This window comes from Nomascus leucogenys, chromosome 14 (genome assembly GCF_006542625.1).
Source record: "Nomascus leucogenys isolate Asia chromosome 14, Asia_NLE_v1, whole genome shotgun sequence".
Lineage (NCBI taxonomy): Eukaryota > Metazoa > Chordata > Mammalia > Primates > Hylobatidae > Nomascus > Nomascus leucogenys.
This window is the reverse complement of record NC_044394.1, coordinates 66,931,697-66,949,325: the sequence shown is the minus strand read 5'-3', so window position 1 is coordinate 66,949,325 and position 17,629 is coordinate 66,931,697. Positions and strand designations below refer to the sequence as shown.

At 35.4% G+C, this 17,629-nt stretch overlaps 1 pseudogene; it reads right to left on the bottom strand.

Annotated features, from left to right (window-relative positions):
- Nucleotides 1-16,985: 16,985 nt before the first annotated feature.
- Nucleotides 16,986-17,089, bottom strand: LOC115838505 (annotated as a pseudogene).
- Nucleotides 17,090-17,629: the final 540 nt, after the last annotated feature.

The window sequence follows — 17,629 nt, the reverse complement described above, 5'->3', positions numbered from 1 at the left end:
TAAAGTATTTAGCCTACTAAGCTAAATAATTTATTTAAATATTCCATTGAAAGCTCTCCTTAAGTCTATGGTGAAAATTAGAGTTATTATTTTCCTATTGCATATAAGAAAAATTAGGTTGAGAGATATTTAAAATTATCCTTAGGTCATAGAACAAAAGATGAAGCAGGAATCCAACACACATCTGTATGTGTTCTTAGACCAATCCTACTGAAGATTAAAGTAAACAAAGTTGAAATAGGCAGATGCAGAGAGGTTGAAGCATGAGTGTATTTCAAGTACCAGAAAACAACACGAACTGACAAACACAACATACTGTTTTATTTTTCCTTTTGCTTTTATCAAGTGGGGTTCTGTGTTTCACCTTCTCTTTTATCTTAGCTCTTTAGATGTAATAGAGCCCAAACTGCCTTCAATACCAAAAGTTTTTGTCTTCGTTTTTCCTGATCTCTAAAACTTAAGGAACTAACTAAAATTTAGGGAACTGACTATAACTTAGGGAACTAACTCCCCAACAGAACTTGATCTAGAACCCAATTTACATTCCTTACTTTGTCCATCTGTGAATCCAGGGCACCCAGTGAAACTGGAGATAGTTCCTTTTCTGTGAGCAACCTTGTCATAGGTCCCAGGTTAAGAAACTGACAGTATTTTTTCTGGAAAAAAGAGAAAACTGAATAAGGAATGCAAAGTCAGCATCTAAATGCACACCTGACGATAATGAAATAGAAGACTAAATTGAGCAGAAAAATAATAATTTTAGAACGATGAAACAATATTCATTACATTAAAAGACATTTCAAGCTTTCAGGGCTCAGAAATAACTCTTTTGAAAGTATTTTCTTTATGAAACGGGCAGATTTCTCAAAAAAAACTATATAAAATAGGCGCTATTAAAAATATTATGAATAAGAATCAGCAAAATAAAAAAGTAGTAGTCAAAATAAGACCTCACTTAGAAAATTGAAAAATCATAAGATAGACACCCTGGTTAGCAATATAGAAGATTACTTGGTGAATATTTTGAGACTGCAAGGACATACTTTTAAAAAGAAATGGTAGAAATATCACGGAAAATGAGCCAGATATTTAAAATAGGAATTGCAAATGTCCTAGAGTATAGGATAGTCCTGAAACAATAATTGAAAAAATTTGCCTAGATAGATGATATTAGAGATTCTATATTAAGAAGGTTCATACAATTCCAAACAAAAGTAATCATCAGAAATTAATGTCAAGATACTGTGAATAAAGTGTTACTTAAACTATTATGAAAATTTCTTACTAATTTGTAAGTAGATAAAATTGCCTTCAAAAGCACCAAATTCAGTTTAATCTATAAATTTCCCCTTGTACCAATACGTTCAATTAATAGAACAATAGACACAAAATCATAAGGGGAAATTGCTTGGATTCCAGATTTTACACTTCTGTTAACATATAATTTATAAAAGTGCAGTAGAAAGGTAATTCTCCAAAATGAGAAGATAGAAAATATAACATGCAATTACATTTGCCGTAAAATTCTTTAAAAATATTCACAACATTACCAAGCAATAATCATAACAAAAATTAATGAGTGGAGAAGTTGCATTTGAAAATAGCTAAAGGCATTTTTCCACAAGAAAGAATGTATTTACATTTGTCTTTTGGTCTATATTAAGACTGTTCATACAGATCATACATATTCATTATTTAGAGGATTTAGTCAAGGACCCTTTCCCATATTCATTTTTACCTCTCCTCTCAAATATCTCATAAGCATCTCAAGCTTAAGAACTTAACCCTAGATTTTCCTTACCACATGAAATGTCTGCCTGTGATTCCATATTTTGGCAAAGAATACCTGCAAACATGCAGTTATTTAAGCCAGAACTCGAAATCAACATTTCTATATTCCCAACGCATCATAAAATATCAATGACTCTACATTCAAATCATAACTCAGGTTACCTCCATTCTGCTTCTCTGTTGCCGCACTTAAATTCAGGCCTTCATAATCCTGTGCTTCAAATATTACAGCATCTTCTTAATTGTGTATCTCATTAACATTTCTGTCTCCGTCCCTTCTCCCTCTGAATACACCCAACCACATCAATTTATCGTCTACATAGTGGCCAGTATATTTTTTAAAAATGAGATTATGACTTCTGGTTAAGACACTATACCTTGTCTCTGTCTACTTAAATGTTGCCATTGCCTAGGTCTTAAATTCCTTTTCTCAGAGTCAGTCCTTGACTCTCAAATCCATATTAAGTCTTCTTTTAAAATTCCATTCATGTTCCCATGGAGTTTCTTTCAGAATGCTCATCTCAATCAGTAGTCATATACTTCTTTCACAGTATTCGGCACAATTTGTACCTATTCATTTCACGACTTGCTTCTCTGCTATATTTTAAGGTCCTTGACAAAGTGGCCCAATACGTGTTTGGGATGATCAGTATATCAGATATCAGATCTCCTTGCACAGAGCACAGGTATCAGATTTCCTTCACAGAGCAGGTACTTACTACTACAGGATTAACTCATGATTGGCAATTATTTTATTATGTTGCCATCAAAGAATGCTTCAAGCGACATCAAATAGGTACATAAAACATAATGTGCAAATTCGGAGGAAAACTATTATGCATTTAAGCTTTAACTATTTGCAGTAGGTCGACTGTAAACCACTGAAGGGATTGATTTCAACAAGCTAACATCATGACCAGGGTATTCTAGGGCATGTGGGACTCTTTTGCAACGGCTCTTAGATTGACGTGTTTCTGAAAAAAGAAGCACCAAGTGCTTTCTCAACCATATACTCATTAGAAAAAAGAAAAGGCAGAATGAGGTGACAAGTGCTGAGAACAAAGCAGTGACATTGGAATTTTCTCCTCTCCGAAAATATTGTATAGGAAGAGTTTAGAGCTTCATACGCATCTTGCTTTAAAGTGCTCAAATCTACTAAAATAATTTTAAGTAGAACTTTCCTTGAAATAAGTACATGAGAACTGGGAGAGAAAAAGTTTGTGTATTGCGACTTGAAACTACCCTCAGCAACAAGAAGACAAGTTTAAGGTCACTAAGCAAGGTCATGTGGCATGGGATCACCACTACTGTTGAAGTAAGAACCAGGTGATTAAAACATAGGTTTCATTCTTTGACAATTTTGCAGAAAACAATCTTGTTTCTGTTTGCCAACTTATATAGGCAACATGTTATAAGGGAAATAAAATACTTTTAAACAGATTTTTTAGTGTGCCAGAAGGTACAAAGCCAGAATCTTCCATCTTGTGCTTTGCCGTTTAGGCAAATTTAGAGAAATAATTTACCTAGCCTCATAATTTGGATATTACATAATTGCTAGGTAAGTGGATATTTCCTTAAGGTCAATAACTTGCTTAGTCCAATGGCACCAGGGCCATTATTATATCCCTATGCCTGGTACCCAAGCATACTGCAAATGACTGAATGTGTAACTTTTATTCATGTTCAATCCAGTTTATGGTGCTTTTAGTCACAGAAAACATTAGACTGTATTTTCTTTTCAGATTAAACACTAATGACCCATCAAAAACAGCTGCAGCATCTCTAAAAAAAAGTGAATGGTGGGACACATGAGCACAGTTCTGCCATTACCTTGGTTTTCAGTAATACCAGCTCTCTCCCCAGTTCCTGGTTTTCTGTTATTTGCATTTGTTGTTGAAAAGAAGGTTTTCCTGAATTCTTCAAAGGCGAAAAGAGAAGACCTATTTGTCAATGTTTTCTGTATTCAAAGCAAATATGGTTAGCCTACACACAACCCCTCAAATCTTGGCTTTATCTCTCAGTCATCAATCCCATTAGCAAGGACACTGTTTGTGAGTGGAAGCATGCAATGTCATTATTATAGGCAGCTGAATATTCTTGCTTTAAAGAAAGTTATATATTATAACAAAAGGAGCATAAATTGGAATTGATTTCATTAGAGGAATTTAACACCCACAAAATAATGACACTTTTTTCTTTAGGAACACTATTACATTACCATTTTGCTTCACTAAATTAAAAATGCTATCAAGTTGGTAGTAAATTCTGAAGTGTGTTACTGAGCAAACTCTAAAGGCCATAGAGGGGCCTGGAGCTCATATATATCAGCAGAAATAAATTAGACACAAAGTTTAAAAATCAGCTTTCATTACAGGAAACTTTGAAAACACATCAACATTTCATCTCTTTAAAAAAGAATACTTTGTTTTAATGACTCAGCAGCTAACTCCACTGATGTTTAGCTGCTAAAAGAGGTAAATTTAATGATGCCGAGTATTTCAGAGTTCAAGAATATTTGGACTATAGACTAGTCTACAATTATTGGAATGTATTACAAATGAGTTTCTCCATGCCTATTTTCTAAATGAGTGCTTAAAATGGCCTGGTAGATAATCCCAATGGAATGGTTTTAAGAACTGGTCAAATGATCAGGCATATTTTACTGCCTGGGAAGTTCAGTGTAAATGATGTATAAGCAGAAAGCTTACACACGTGTGTGTGTGAGAGAGAGAGAGAGAGAGACGGAGAGAGAGAGAGCAGGGTACAAATATTAAACTAAAATGAATGACTGAGTTATCTTCAGAAGAAGGGTTCTGCACTGCTTGTATTTTTCTAACTGACATCAGTCAACTGAAATGTCACAAGCATTAAGGATTGCCGAGGAAAAAAGTGTGCAAAGTAGAAGCATTAGAAGGGACTAAAAACCTATTGGATGACCAGAAGAGTCTGTCCCAGTGGTAGGCATTCAGAAGCCAGGCTTCACAGGGAATGTGGATGGATAAGCGTAGTTACACACAAAATGAAAAAGAAACTGTAGGACCTATTACAGTAAAAGAGGCAAACACAGAATTATTATCTGGACAATGGCATTTATCAGCAAAAATGAACTTTTATTCTAAATCTAAGGCACCTTTTCTCATTTTGTCGATGTAGAGTAGTGAAAAACAAATTTGCTAACCCCTTCCTACAAAATCTCTGGTTAATTTTAATCTTTTTACACATTTTTTTATTGCAAGATTTTTGGCTGTAAATATATTTTCATTTGTGATTAAATTTACTTTTTATAAAAAATAGATTCTATGACATTGTTTAGTCCTCTCATAATTTTATATGATATATGACCCCATTTCATCAAGCTGAAAAATTACATTGCCATAAATAAACTGAATTTCAATGGCCACTGAACTTTTTGCTGCTGTATACAAGGCGTTGAGCTTTTTTTCTCCTTCTCCTACAATTTTGGGATTATTGTATAGATACTCCTTGGGGAGTTTAAACATCTGACAAAATCCTTATGATTTCTGATTTTTTTTATTTACTTCATTTTTCCAAACAGTCACATATCTTTCCCTTCAATGACTACAATGACTTCAGAGAACAAATTGATACTTTCTATAGCAAGCATGGAAATACAACAAAGAAAGTAAATATGTGGCTATTTTATTTCTCAAAAGGTCAGTTTTAACTTAATTTTGGTCTCTTTATTCTAATAATGTCCCATATGTTGGAGAGGTGCCCTCTCCTATTGAAAAATAATGTATCGGTACCTTCATATACCTTGGACTCCATTTGGGAAGTGAGACTTTGGAGAAAAGTTTTACCTTTCTTTTATGTTATTATCTTTTTTTTTAAGACAGATCTCACTAGGTCACCCAGACTGGAGTGCAGTGGTACGGTCACAGTTCACTGTAACCTCAAAATCCTGGGCTCAAGTGATCCCCTTGCCTCAGCCTTCTTAGTAGTTGGGACTACAGATGTTTGCCGCCACATCCAATTTTCTTTTTCTTTAGTCTTTTTCTTTAACTTTTTGTTGAGACAGGGTCTCACTTCATCGCCCAGGCTGGTCTCGAACACTGGGCCTCAAGCAATCCTCCTGCCTGGGCCTCCCAGAGTGCTGGGATTACAGACATAAGCCATTGCAAGTAGCTTCTTCCTTTAATTTAAGCCCTACTTCATCTGTCATTATTTTTGGGCTGTTCATCAACCTTTCCACAATGATGGTAACTACGGTCCAAGATAACAATTCCTTCAGCGAAAATCACAACATCACTTTAAGGAATGTGTTTATGCTCAATAACTTCTGACAACGACTTCAGAACACAACAGCCCACTTTAATTCTATGTTATGTAATACTATATAATAGATAAAATAATATCATTGCTCTTTAGGCTATCAAAACTCTGCCCATTGCCCTTTATAATCTCTTCTAGGGTTAGAAAATGGAGACTATATTAGTACTTTCTTCCATCATTTCTTTCTGTATCTTCTCATCTTCTAAGTATACTTCAAAAATAATAGTTAAAAAACAAGCCCAGGCACAGTGGCTCATGCCTGTAATCCCAGCACTTTGGGAGGCCGAGGACGGCAGATTACGAGGTCAGGAGATCGAGACCATCCTGGCTAACACGGTGAAACCCCGTTTCTACTAAAAATACATAAAATTAGCCAGGCATGATGGCGGGTGCCTGTAGTCCCAGCTACTTGGGAGGCTGAGGCAGGAGAAGGGCATGAACCCTGGAGGCAGAAGTTGCAGTGAGCCGAGATCGTGCCACAGCACTGCAGCCTGGGTGACAGAGCGAGACTCCATCTCAAAACAAAACGAACAAACAAAAACAAAACAAAACAAAAAACACGTAAGCATATCACTAAGTAAAAAACATATTTCTATAATTTGATACTTAAATATTTATATGGAGAAAAAAGAAACATTGCTTTCTCAAAATAACAGCAAAAGAATTTTGAGAGCTAGTACTAGCTTAAACAGACAATTTACAATTTATGTTGCCAAAGATCTCAATTTTTCAGTCCAAAAATTTACAGTTTTCTTAAGGAACAATGAATGATTCCTTGCTTTGTATGTACCTTTTAGGTGTTATTTGATTATTTGTTATTTTCCTCAACTCTTTGGTAGCAGACAGGTTTATGAAACAGTATGTAATGTTTCATATAGCAGTTGGGGTCTCTCTGCACAGGCAGGCTCTAATACTAGTCTAGTAATTTGGGAAGAATGGACAGAATAGTAGAATGCCCCATTTCAATATGTGTCTTAAGCCATGTTCTCTAGTATGCAGCAGATATTGAAGATGATACTCTAGCTAAGTACTCATATAGTCTCTATTTAAGGGTTCAGTTGAATAGATATTGATTCAAGGTAACAAATGATTAGGTTATCTTAAATTTTCAACAAAATTTGCTGTAAGATTAAACATAGGGACAGCTTTTCAGGATTAAAGCATCACATACTGACCTTAAGTCTCTTTGATCTGTGGTTGCTGCATCATATTGATATCACTGGGGTGGGGATGCTTCCATGTGTAATCTTAATAAGAGCTAATAAAAAGGCCAGGACCAAGCCTATCTGTTTATGGGGTTGTGTGGACCCATCTAGACATTTTCATTGTCTTGCTTTGAGTGGTTAAGCTAAATTAACTGCATAGAATACTTAAGTGGAAAATTAAAATATGAGAAAGAAAAAAGAAGAAAGAAAGAGAAAAAGAGAGAGGGAGGGAGGGAGGAAGGGAGGATGGAAGGGAGAGAGAGAGAAAAATAAATAAATAAAGAAAGAAAGCAAGAGAGAAAGAAAGAAAAGAAAGAAAGAAAAGAAATAAAGAAAAGAAATAAAGAAAGAGAAAGAAAAGGAAGAGAGAGAAAGAAAAGAAAGAAAGAAAGAAAAGAAAGAAAGAAAGAAAAGAAAGAAAGAAAAAAGAGAAAGAAAGAAAGAAAGAAAAAAGAGAAAGAAAGGAAGGAAGGAAGAAAATTGTTTACAGTTCTGGAAATTCAAGGTCTTTAAAGTTGAATTGGCAGAGGTTTGGCTGAGAGGGTTACTCATAATTAGAGTATGGTTAACTTAGAGGTATGGTATATTGGGGCAGCACTTTCAGAGGATTATGCTCAAGCTATTATATTAGTATTCGGGCAAAAGTTTAGTTAATATAGTTATTATAGCTAATGGAGGGTTTATTTGGTAGAAGGGCCTTAAGTTTTTTTTAGAAAATTACATCAATTGAGGGGTAGCTGTTGGGGTGTTTGTGGCTAAAATATGATATCTGGGCTCTGACTGGGTTGCATTTTAGTCTCTTGTTTTTGGGGTTTGGCAAGGGTACATTTACCTAGGTTGATGATAAAGTCAGAGATGAGGTCGGGGGGCGGCTTGTGGATTTAATCAGAAATAGTTCTTGAAATTGAGCATGGCTGCCTGAGTGTATGTGCATGCATGAGTGTATGTACATGCATGAGTGTATGTGCGTGTGTGAGTTCCTGTTGATTAATTGTTATGTCCTTCAAACATGAATTAATTAAAACCTTATGGTTGTTATGTGAGTCCCGAATATTCAGTGTAAGTTCAGCTACAATGGATTTGACAGGCATCAGTCTTCCCCCAAGCTGAGTCACAGCTCCCCCAAAGTTAAAAAATAACAAATGCATGACAGTGCTCCCATGACTGGTTAATAGGATGGTAGTCATCAGTCCCTCGAGATGTCTTGTTTAAGGGGAACGTGTAGGTGATGTTAATTTTATGGCCCTGAAGTAAGAACCAGATGCCAGGTATAGTTTCAGCATAGTCATCCCCAAGTTTCATGGGCCCGGAGTGAGGAGGGTAGCACTCCCAAGTGGGGTGATGATTTCTTGGAGGTTTGTAGCTTAAGAGACCAAAAATTGGTAGGGGATATCTGTGTTGAGGAGGGATGTCTTAACTGAAATGTGATATGCCAGATGAATGAACATATGTACTATGTAATATTAAGGATTTACAGTACTGGTCAATATCCATGTGGGGCAGGTCTTATTGTACAACCAATAATGATGACGTGTGATAGTTGATTAAGAAATCACTAATACGTGCTTATATGCATATGGGCTAGGTTTTTAATGTATCATTATGTATGAATGTACTATGTATGAACAAGCAATTATCGTACTATATATTATTCATGGGGACTAGCAGTAATGCACGAAGTACATAAAAGCACTATTATAACAGTGCTAGTTGATTAATACTGACATGGTTGTCAAATTATATGCTGAGAAAGAATTCAGGGAATAATTAGAATTTCAGCTTTGGGTGTTGACGGTGAAGTGGGATGCTTTTTCCCTGAGCTGTCCTGGGTAGGAGAGCCTCCATTTCTGGTTTACAAGACCAGAGTATTGAATTATACTACAAGGGCATCTTCATTTAAGTAGTTTATTTTCTATTAGGCCGGTGAGTGGTATAAGAGTGAGGATGGTAGAAAAGTACATAATAGATGCTGTCTGCCTGATGGCAATAAAAGGGTATTTGACTGGCTGCCCTCCAACTCATGTGAGTGTAAATAGGTCAGCCACTAAAATTCAGAATAGATGTTGACTCAATGGTCAGAATACTATACTTTGTTGTTTAGACATGTAAAATACAGGAATAACTGCTAGAATGAGAATGGAGAATACAGGGGCCAGTATGTCTCCTAGTTTATTAGGGATGGAGCATACGATTGTGTAGGCAAACAAAAAGTACCACTCTGGCTTAATGTGGAGTGAGTTGTTGAGGGGATTGGCTAAGGCACAGTTATCTCGGTCGCCCAGGAGGTCAGGCGAAAGCAGTACTAGAGTTATTAGAAGGAGGAGGAGAATAATTAAACCTAAAATATCTTTGGTTGTATGCTAGGGGTGGAAGGTAATTTTGTTGGAGTCAGATGAAACCCCCGAAGGGTTATTAGATCTTGTTTCATGAAGGCATAAAAGATGAGCAACTGCTAGAGCTGTAATGATGAAAAGTAAGATAAAATGGAAAGCGAAAAATCGTGTAAGGGTCTCTTTGTCAACTGAGAATGCACCTCAGATTCACTGCACAAGGTCAGTTCCAATACATGGGATGGCTGATAATAGATTTGTAATTACTGTGGCACCTCAGAATGATATCTGGTCTCATGGGAGCAGGTAGCCTATGAATGCTGTTGCCACAGTTGTGAGTAGGAGGATAATGCTGAATTTCTAGAAATGTAAATGATCTATAGTATAAGCCCTGGCCAACATGGAATAAGAGGCAGATGAAAAATATTGAAGTGCCGTTAGCATGAAAATAGCAGATCATTCAGCCGTAGTTTACATCCCAGCAGATGTGAGCTACTGAAGAGAAGGCAGTTGAGGTGTCTGATGTGTAGTGCATGGCCAAAAATAGTCCTGTAATGATCTGGAGGGTTAGGTAGGCATCAAGAAGTGAACCGAAGTTTCATCATGTAGAAATGTTAGATGGTGTGGGAAAATCAATGAATGAGTAATTAATAATTTTTATTAGCGGGTGTGTTTTGTGAGTATTGGTCATTAGCATTCTTATAGTTGAAATACAATGATTATTTTTCATTCATTAATTATGGCTATAGTCCATGTGGGAATAATGGCATATACTATATTTTTATTAAGTGTCCTTTTGGTTATAGGGTTTGTAGGTTTCTCTTTGAAACCTTCTCCTATTTACTGAGGTCTAGGGCTAATTATTAGTGCTGCTGTGAGTTGTGGTATTGTGTTGAATTTTGCTGGGGCTTTTGTGGGGTTGATAGCCTTTTTTATTTATTTGAGTGGCATGGTGGTTGTTTTTGACTATACTATGGCAATGGCGACTGAAGAGTATCCTGAAACATGAGGGTCGAGTATTGACATCTGAAGGGCTTTATTATTAGGACTATTAATGGAGTTGATGCTGGTTTGGTGAATAGCTGAGCATGATGGAGTGGGGATTGTGATTAATTTCAATAGTGAGAAATGTTGGATGATTTTTGAGGGCGAGGGGGCAGGGTTGTCACGTGAAGATTCCATGGGTGTGGCTGCCTTGTACACTTATGGGTGTTGATTAATGGTAGTTGCTGGTTGATCACTATTTGTTAGTATTTATGTTGCGATTGAAATTACTCAGGGTAATAGATTAGATAATTAGGAGTAGTGTTAGAAATGATGGAATAAAAAAGGAGAGAAAGTACAGTTTAATTAGTGCTTTTTTAGTAAATACGGTAATGGAGGCTGAAATTTGGGTTTGTGTAATGGTCTTTGGTATAGACTCTTCTAGTCAAATTAGGTTTAGTAGAAGTGAGGCCAGCTTTTGGTTTATGAATAGGTCTGAGTGGGAGGTTGTATGGTGAATTGCAGCTGAATAAATTCCTAGTATATTGGAGAAGTTGAATGTCTGTAATGGGTATTTTAGTTTAAGGTCATTAGTTATAAAATTAAGCTCCACTGCTAGCGAGAAGCCTAAGATGGTCACACCTAGGGCTGTGAGTTTCAGGTGGAGTGGCATGTTTGTTTGGGGGAATGAAGCAGGAATGATACTGTTGATGATGAGGAATCCAGAGAAGATGCTGCCTATTATTAGGTGCTTAACTGAGTTAATTAGGAAGGGGTTATTTTCGTTAATAGTAATCAGAGTTGTGAAGCGAGTTTGTCCTATTACAGTGAAGAAAATAATACGGGTACTATAGACGGCTTCAAGGAGGTGGTAATAAGAGTAACAAAAAGGGCACAGGTATTGGTGTATGACGTGTTTGTAGTTTCAATGATGAGGTCTTCAGAGTAAAAGCCTGTGAAGAAAGGCATACCTGTAAGTGCAAGACTGCTGATAATAAGGGAGGAGGAAGTGAGGGATAAAGTCTTGAATAGCCCTCCTGTTTTTCGGATGTGTTATTCAACATTGAGGCTATGGATGATGGGCCCTGAACATATAAATAATATAGCTTTAAAAAAGGCGTGGGTGCAAATGTGAAGGAAGGCTAGGTGTGGTTGATTAATGCCAGTTGTGACTATTATAAGGGCTAGCTGGCTTGAGGTGGAGAATGCTACAATTTTTTTTAATGTCATTTTGTGTTAGAGCACAGGTTGCTGTGAATAAGGTAGTAACAGCCCTCAGACATAATGTAAAGGTTTGGATTGATAAATTATTTTCTATTAAAAGGTAGAAGCGGATAAGCAGGAAAACTCCTGCTAAGATGATAGTGCTGGAGTGGAGTAGGGCTGAGACTGGGGTTGGACCTTCTATGGTGGATGGAAGTCAGGTATGGAAGCCGAATTGAGCTGAGTTTCCTGTTGCTGCTAAGGGAATGTTAATTAATGGAAGAGAGTTGGGGGTAGGATCTAGAATAAATGTTTGTTGAAATTCTCATGTGTTGGAGGACAGGAGGAACCATGCTATAGCTAAAATAAAGCCAATATCACCGATGCGGTTGTACAGAACCACTTGGAGGGCTGCTGTATTAGCATCTGCTCACCCGTACCATCAGCCCATTAGTAAGAAAGACATAATTCCTACACCGCTTCATCCTATAAAGAGCTGAAAGAGGTTGTTGGCGGGAACCAGAATTAATATCGTGATGAGGAAAATAAGTAAATATTTGAAAAATGGATTAATGTTAGGGTCTGAGTTTATATATCATAATGAGAATTTTACAATAGATCAGGTAACGAATAGTGCTATGGGGACAAATATTGTAGAAAAATAGTCTAGTTTGAAGGTTAGTGAGAGTTTGAGAATCTGGATCGTCATTCAGTGTCAGTTTGTTATAATGACTTCTTGGTCTGTGCATATAAACATTGTTGTAGGGATGAGGATAATGAAGGTGCATGTGATAGATGTTTTTATGTAATTTGGGTATGAAACTTTCTTGCAGAGGTTGATTAAGGTAATAGTAATTGGTAAGATTAAGGGGATTAGGGTTGTTATAACAGTGGAAGAATACATATTTGTTACTTTTATTTGGAGTTGCACCAATGCTTTTGGTTCCTAAGACCAACTGATGACTCTCATCCTTTAAAAGTTGAGAAAGCCATGTTGCTAGGCATGGAGGAATGAGTTAGCAGTTCTCACATACTTTCTCCATAGATAAGAAGTTGCAGGCTTCTATTGTTAGATCCACAATCTAATGTTTTGGTTAAAAGATAGCTACAGCATGCAAACCCCAAAATAATTTTAGGGTTTAAGAATAATAGGAAGATAGGCTCTAGATGTATAAGTGTTAATGTATTTTCTCGTGTAAAGGAAGGTTTGATACTGTTAATATAATATACAAGTGCCCCTTGTTGTGTTGTGATTACTGTATACAGGGAGTAAAGGGCTGTAATTAGCATATTAAATCCTATAAGCATAATATTGATATTTGATCAGGAGAATGAGGCCATAGTCACAAAGAGTTCCCCTACTAGATTAATAGGGGGCAAGGCAAGGTTAGTAAGATTTGCTAGAAATTATCATGAGGCTATTAGTAAGAGAAGTGTTCGAAGACCTCGGGAAAGTAATGTGATTCGGCTACAGACTCGTTCATAGCTTGAATTTGCTAGGCAGAATAGTAAGGATGAAGTGAGTCCATGAGCAATTATAAGGGTGACCGCACCTGTAAAGTTTCAAGGAGTCTGAATGAGGACAGCCATAATAACAAGTGCCATGTGGCTTACGGAGGGGTAGGCAATAAGTGATTTTAAATTGGTTTGTCATAACTGAGATTGGGAAAAAAACAAACAACAACAAAAAAGAGGGGTTTCTACTTACCTTTAGGACTCTCATCAACATTTTTGGAAACAGATGTGTGAGAATGTTTCAAAATATTTTAAAACTAGGTTTATGTGCCACAAGTGTTGGATTAATAGTATAGAAAGTTTTCATTTTCTGATATTTGGTGCCATATAAAGATGAATACTAATTTGTCATTAAAAGTTTAATAAGAAAATTAATTGTCTTGCATATATTTAAATATTACCAGGGAAAAATTAAGATTATCCCAGTAGTATGAGTGTGTCTTTACGTTTTCATCTCTGTACCTCTAACCAAACTCTAACTCCTATCACCACAGTGTATTCATGGTTCTAAGTATTGATAACCCAGATTGTGATACATTTTATAAACCACTGAGTAAGATGCACAACAAGTACTTCTTATGTAAAAAGTTAAGCATGCACAGTAGAGACCAAGGTGAAGAAAAATTTGAATAAGATTTTAACAATGCAAAGAACCACATATTAATAAAGCAAGCCTGTATGCAGTAAAGAAAGCCTATTCTCAAAATGCCTCGGAAAGAAGATTCAGGTTGGCATGGAAACTATGCAAATATGTTAACAACAAACAGAAGCAACTAAAGTATGTTTCAAAGGAACATAAAAAATATAGCTCAAGAGATGGTGTCAGCTTTAGAAAGAGCAAAGAACAAATCTGGTGAGCATATGAAAAAATAAAAGGACTTACTCAAGAGTAGTCTTGAAATAGTAGAGTCCAAACTAAACATACACAAAAAAACTACCAGAGTACTGCCAAAAAATAACCAACCTTAAATATGTTTAGAGATTAAAGAAGAGCCAGATTCCTTATGCTTTTCAAAACATTACAAGATCCAGGAGGATGAAGGAGATCTAGACTTCTTTATTTCATAACCGAATGAATGATAAAGAAAATCTGATTCATGAAATTCTTCAGAGTTTCTGCAGATAGAGTAACAATAATAAAAAATATAGTTGAAACTTTTCTTGAATTAACAGAATACCTGCAAAGAACTTGACTAGATATGGAAAGGTAATAAATGGTTATGAAATATATTGATGAAAGAGCAGGTTATGAAATGTACTCATAAAAGAACAGGTGCTAATTATGGAATTCGTCCTCTAGGAAAAACCCATTGAACATACCCATAACTAAAGGGTAGCTAAGAAGGATACCAGTAGTTAGAAGTTGAACTGAAATCACAGTAACTCCTGTTGATAAGTGAGGGCATCGCAAACCTGAATCATAATTAGGAAATTTAGATGAAGAACTAAGGAGAGGTTTTGGAAGCAAACAAACAAAATCATAATAGTGAAAATAATTACCCCAATCATCTAGGGTGAATACATTTGAAAAATAAATTTAGTAGACCTAGAAAATTTTGAGAATGCAGCTTGTAAATAAATGGCAATTATGAAAATAAAAATTAAGTTAGATATCTTAAAATGCTTCACTTAAGAGTTCCACTAGTTCAACTGGAAAAAATAAAATATAGGTAACATTTAATAAAATATTAGACAACATAAGCTCTCACATTTAAAAGATATGACTTATGTTTATAAAAATATTTTAAAAGCAAATCCAGTTACATAACAGTAATAATAATTTAAAAAGTAAACCAAAACTAGACAATTTACTGTTAATTAGAAACAGATCCAGGATTAGGCCAGGCGCGGTGGCTCACGCTTATAATCCCAGCACTTTGGGAGGCCGAGGCGGGCAGATCACGAGGTCAGAAGATCGAGACCACGGTGAAACCCCGTCTCTACTAAAAATACAAAAAATTAGCCGGGCGTGGTGGCGGGCACCTGTAGTCCCAGCTACTCGGAGAGGCTGAGGCAGGAGAATGGAGTGAACCCAGGAGGCGGAGCTTGCAGTGAGCCGAGATTGCACCACTGCACTCCAGCCTGGGCGACAGAGCGAGACTCCGTCTCAAAAAAAAAAAAAAAAAAAAAAGAAAGATCCAGGATTAGAAGACAACCATTCACCTCTCTGATCAATTCCTCATTTCATGGTCCTATATCATGAGTTTCTTAATTCAATTCAACTAAAATGTATTATGGACTTTTATATGCTAATTATCATGTTAATTACTAAAGCGTGTTACATGAAAGAAGATAGGATTTAAATCAACTAGAAAATTAAATAACATTGTCTAAATATAAAATATGTCTATAAACAATGTTTTTACATGTAATCAGAGAGGAATTTATAGTGGAATACATGGTCTGTATTTGATGGCTTGAAAGTGTAATCTTAGTAACTCACTGCCCTCTTAACTCACTTGTAACATCTATGCGTTAGTCAGTAACTTTCAAAATCATATGTCAACGAAAGTAAAAGGCAAAGCTTAAATGCACCATGAAGTGTCTCAGACTGGAGAGGAAAGACATGGAGGCCTATATAAAAAGACATATTCTAAGTAATACACTAAGGATTAGTCAACTTTGTCTTACAAAAAATGTGTAGTATTTATTCTCAAACACACAGTTACACTAAAAGATTTAACTGTAAAATAAAATAATTCAGTGACCACAAGCTTTTCTCTATTACAAACACAATTAATTCACATACTTAAAGAAATTATTATTTGTAAATGATCCTGGCAGACAAAGAAATAGCAAGTGTCATTTCTTACTCTGCAAGAAATTAGAGACTTTCAAACATCCAGTTTAAATATCTAATTTCATTTTTGAACTCAAGATTTTCTTTGGCTTATAAAGTCTTCAAAGGTATCTATATAAATATAGAGAACTTATTATTCCAGAAATTTTATGGGCAGGTAAATCCTGTTTATTTTTTATTTTTCTTACGGCTAATTTTTTTTTCTTTTTTAACACAGCTTTATTGAAATATCATTGAAATATAAATATTGTATATATTTAAGGTGTACCACTTAATGTTGTTAAGATACCTCTACATTGTGAAGTGATAATCTGTTCCAGCTAATTAACATATATATCACCTTTACATGCATACTTACTATTTGATTATAAAGAGCTTTTAAGGAAGGAAGTAAAGCTGACTCTCAGGGCTGAAGTCATGTCTGGAAGAATTTACATTTGCAGCTGTGCTGTGTTGTTACCAATAACTGCTGGGAAAATGCTCTGACATTTTCTCTGAAATGATTAGACAATCATCTTCCCAGAAATAGGCTGGAGTACCCCAAATAGTACATTTAGTCTGCTTGCATAAGGGTCTATAGTTCAAGTTAGAGCATTAAAAAGGTTATGTAGCAAACATCCTCTAGCCATTTTCTAATTTTCCACTTCAAAGCTATGGAGAAAAAGTGTCACTATTAATTGCATTTTACATTTGTATTTAAAATGTAGGATGAGATGTTAAAAAGAAAGAATAGGATTTAATCTTCAATGCAATTAATACAATTTGAAATCAATGCAATTAGTGCAATTTGTCTGATACATGATACCTTTTTCTTTTATTATTTTTAAATTAACATTATATGAAAATAGCCATTTTTGAAGGCAGGTAAGGTAATGTTCTTATTTAAAAATGAAGAAAAATACTTTTTTAGTATTTTTAACTGATAAGAACAGATACTACACTTGATCTTAGCCAAAGGGCATAGATATTTAGGTATATTCTTTTTTTTTTTATCAAACTCTTACTGTTTGATTGGCAGTGCGTTCTTCTCTTCTAAAGTTGTATTACTATTACCACTCATACATTTCATCTTCTCTTTTAGCCCTAATACAGAGCTTCATTTTTTAACTTAACCTGGTAAACAAGCCTAATAACATTCAGTGTTATATTATGACTGTTCTAAAAGCCAAATTAATCATTTAATTATAGGTAGTACTAATACAAGTGTGGACTATGATAAAATGATGAGTTATATTGTACATAGGCTCCATTTTTAGTTTGTACTTGAATTTGCATTACATCAAATTGGTTAAAAAATATTTTAAAGTAAGCAATATTAACTACATGCTACCAGTGCAGGTGATGTTTTCTTTTTCATTTAAATGATTTCTTTGGTTAGGACACTTGGCTGAGAGGAATAAAATATCTCATTAAAAGTGGATTAATCCATAATATGTGCAATTTATCCCTTACAGTATGTCTGTAGGTAGGTAGTTCTAGGTTATTTTCAGCTTTCTACCTACAGTGTA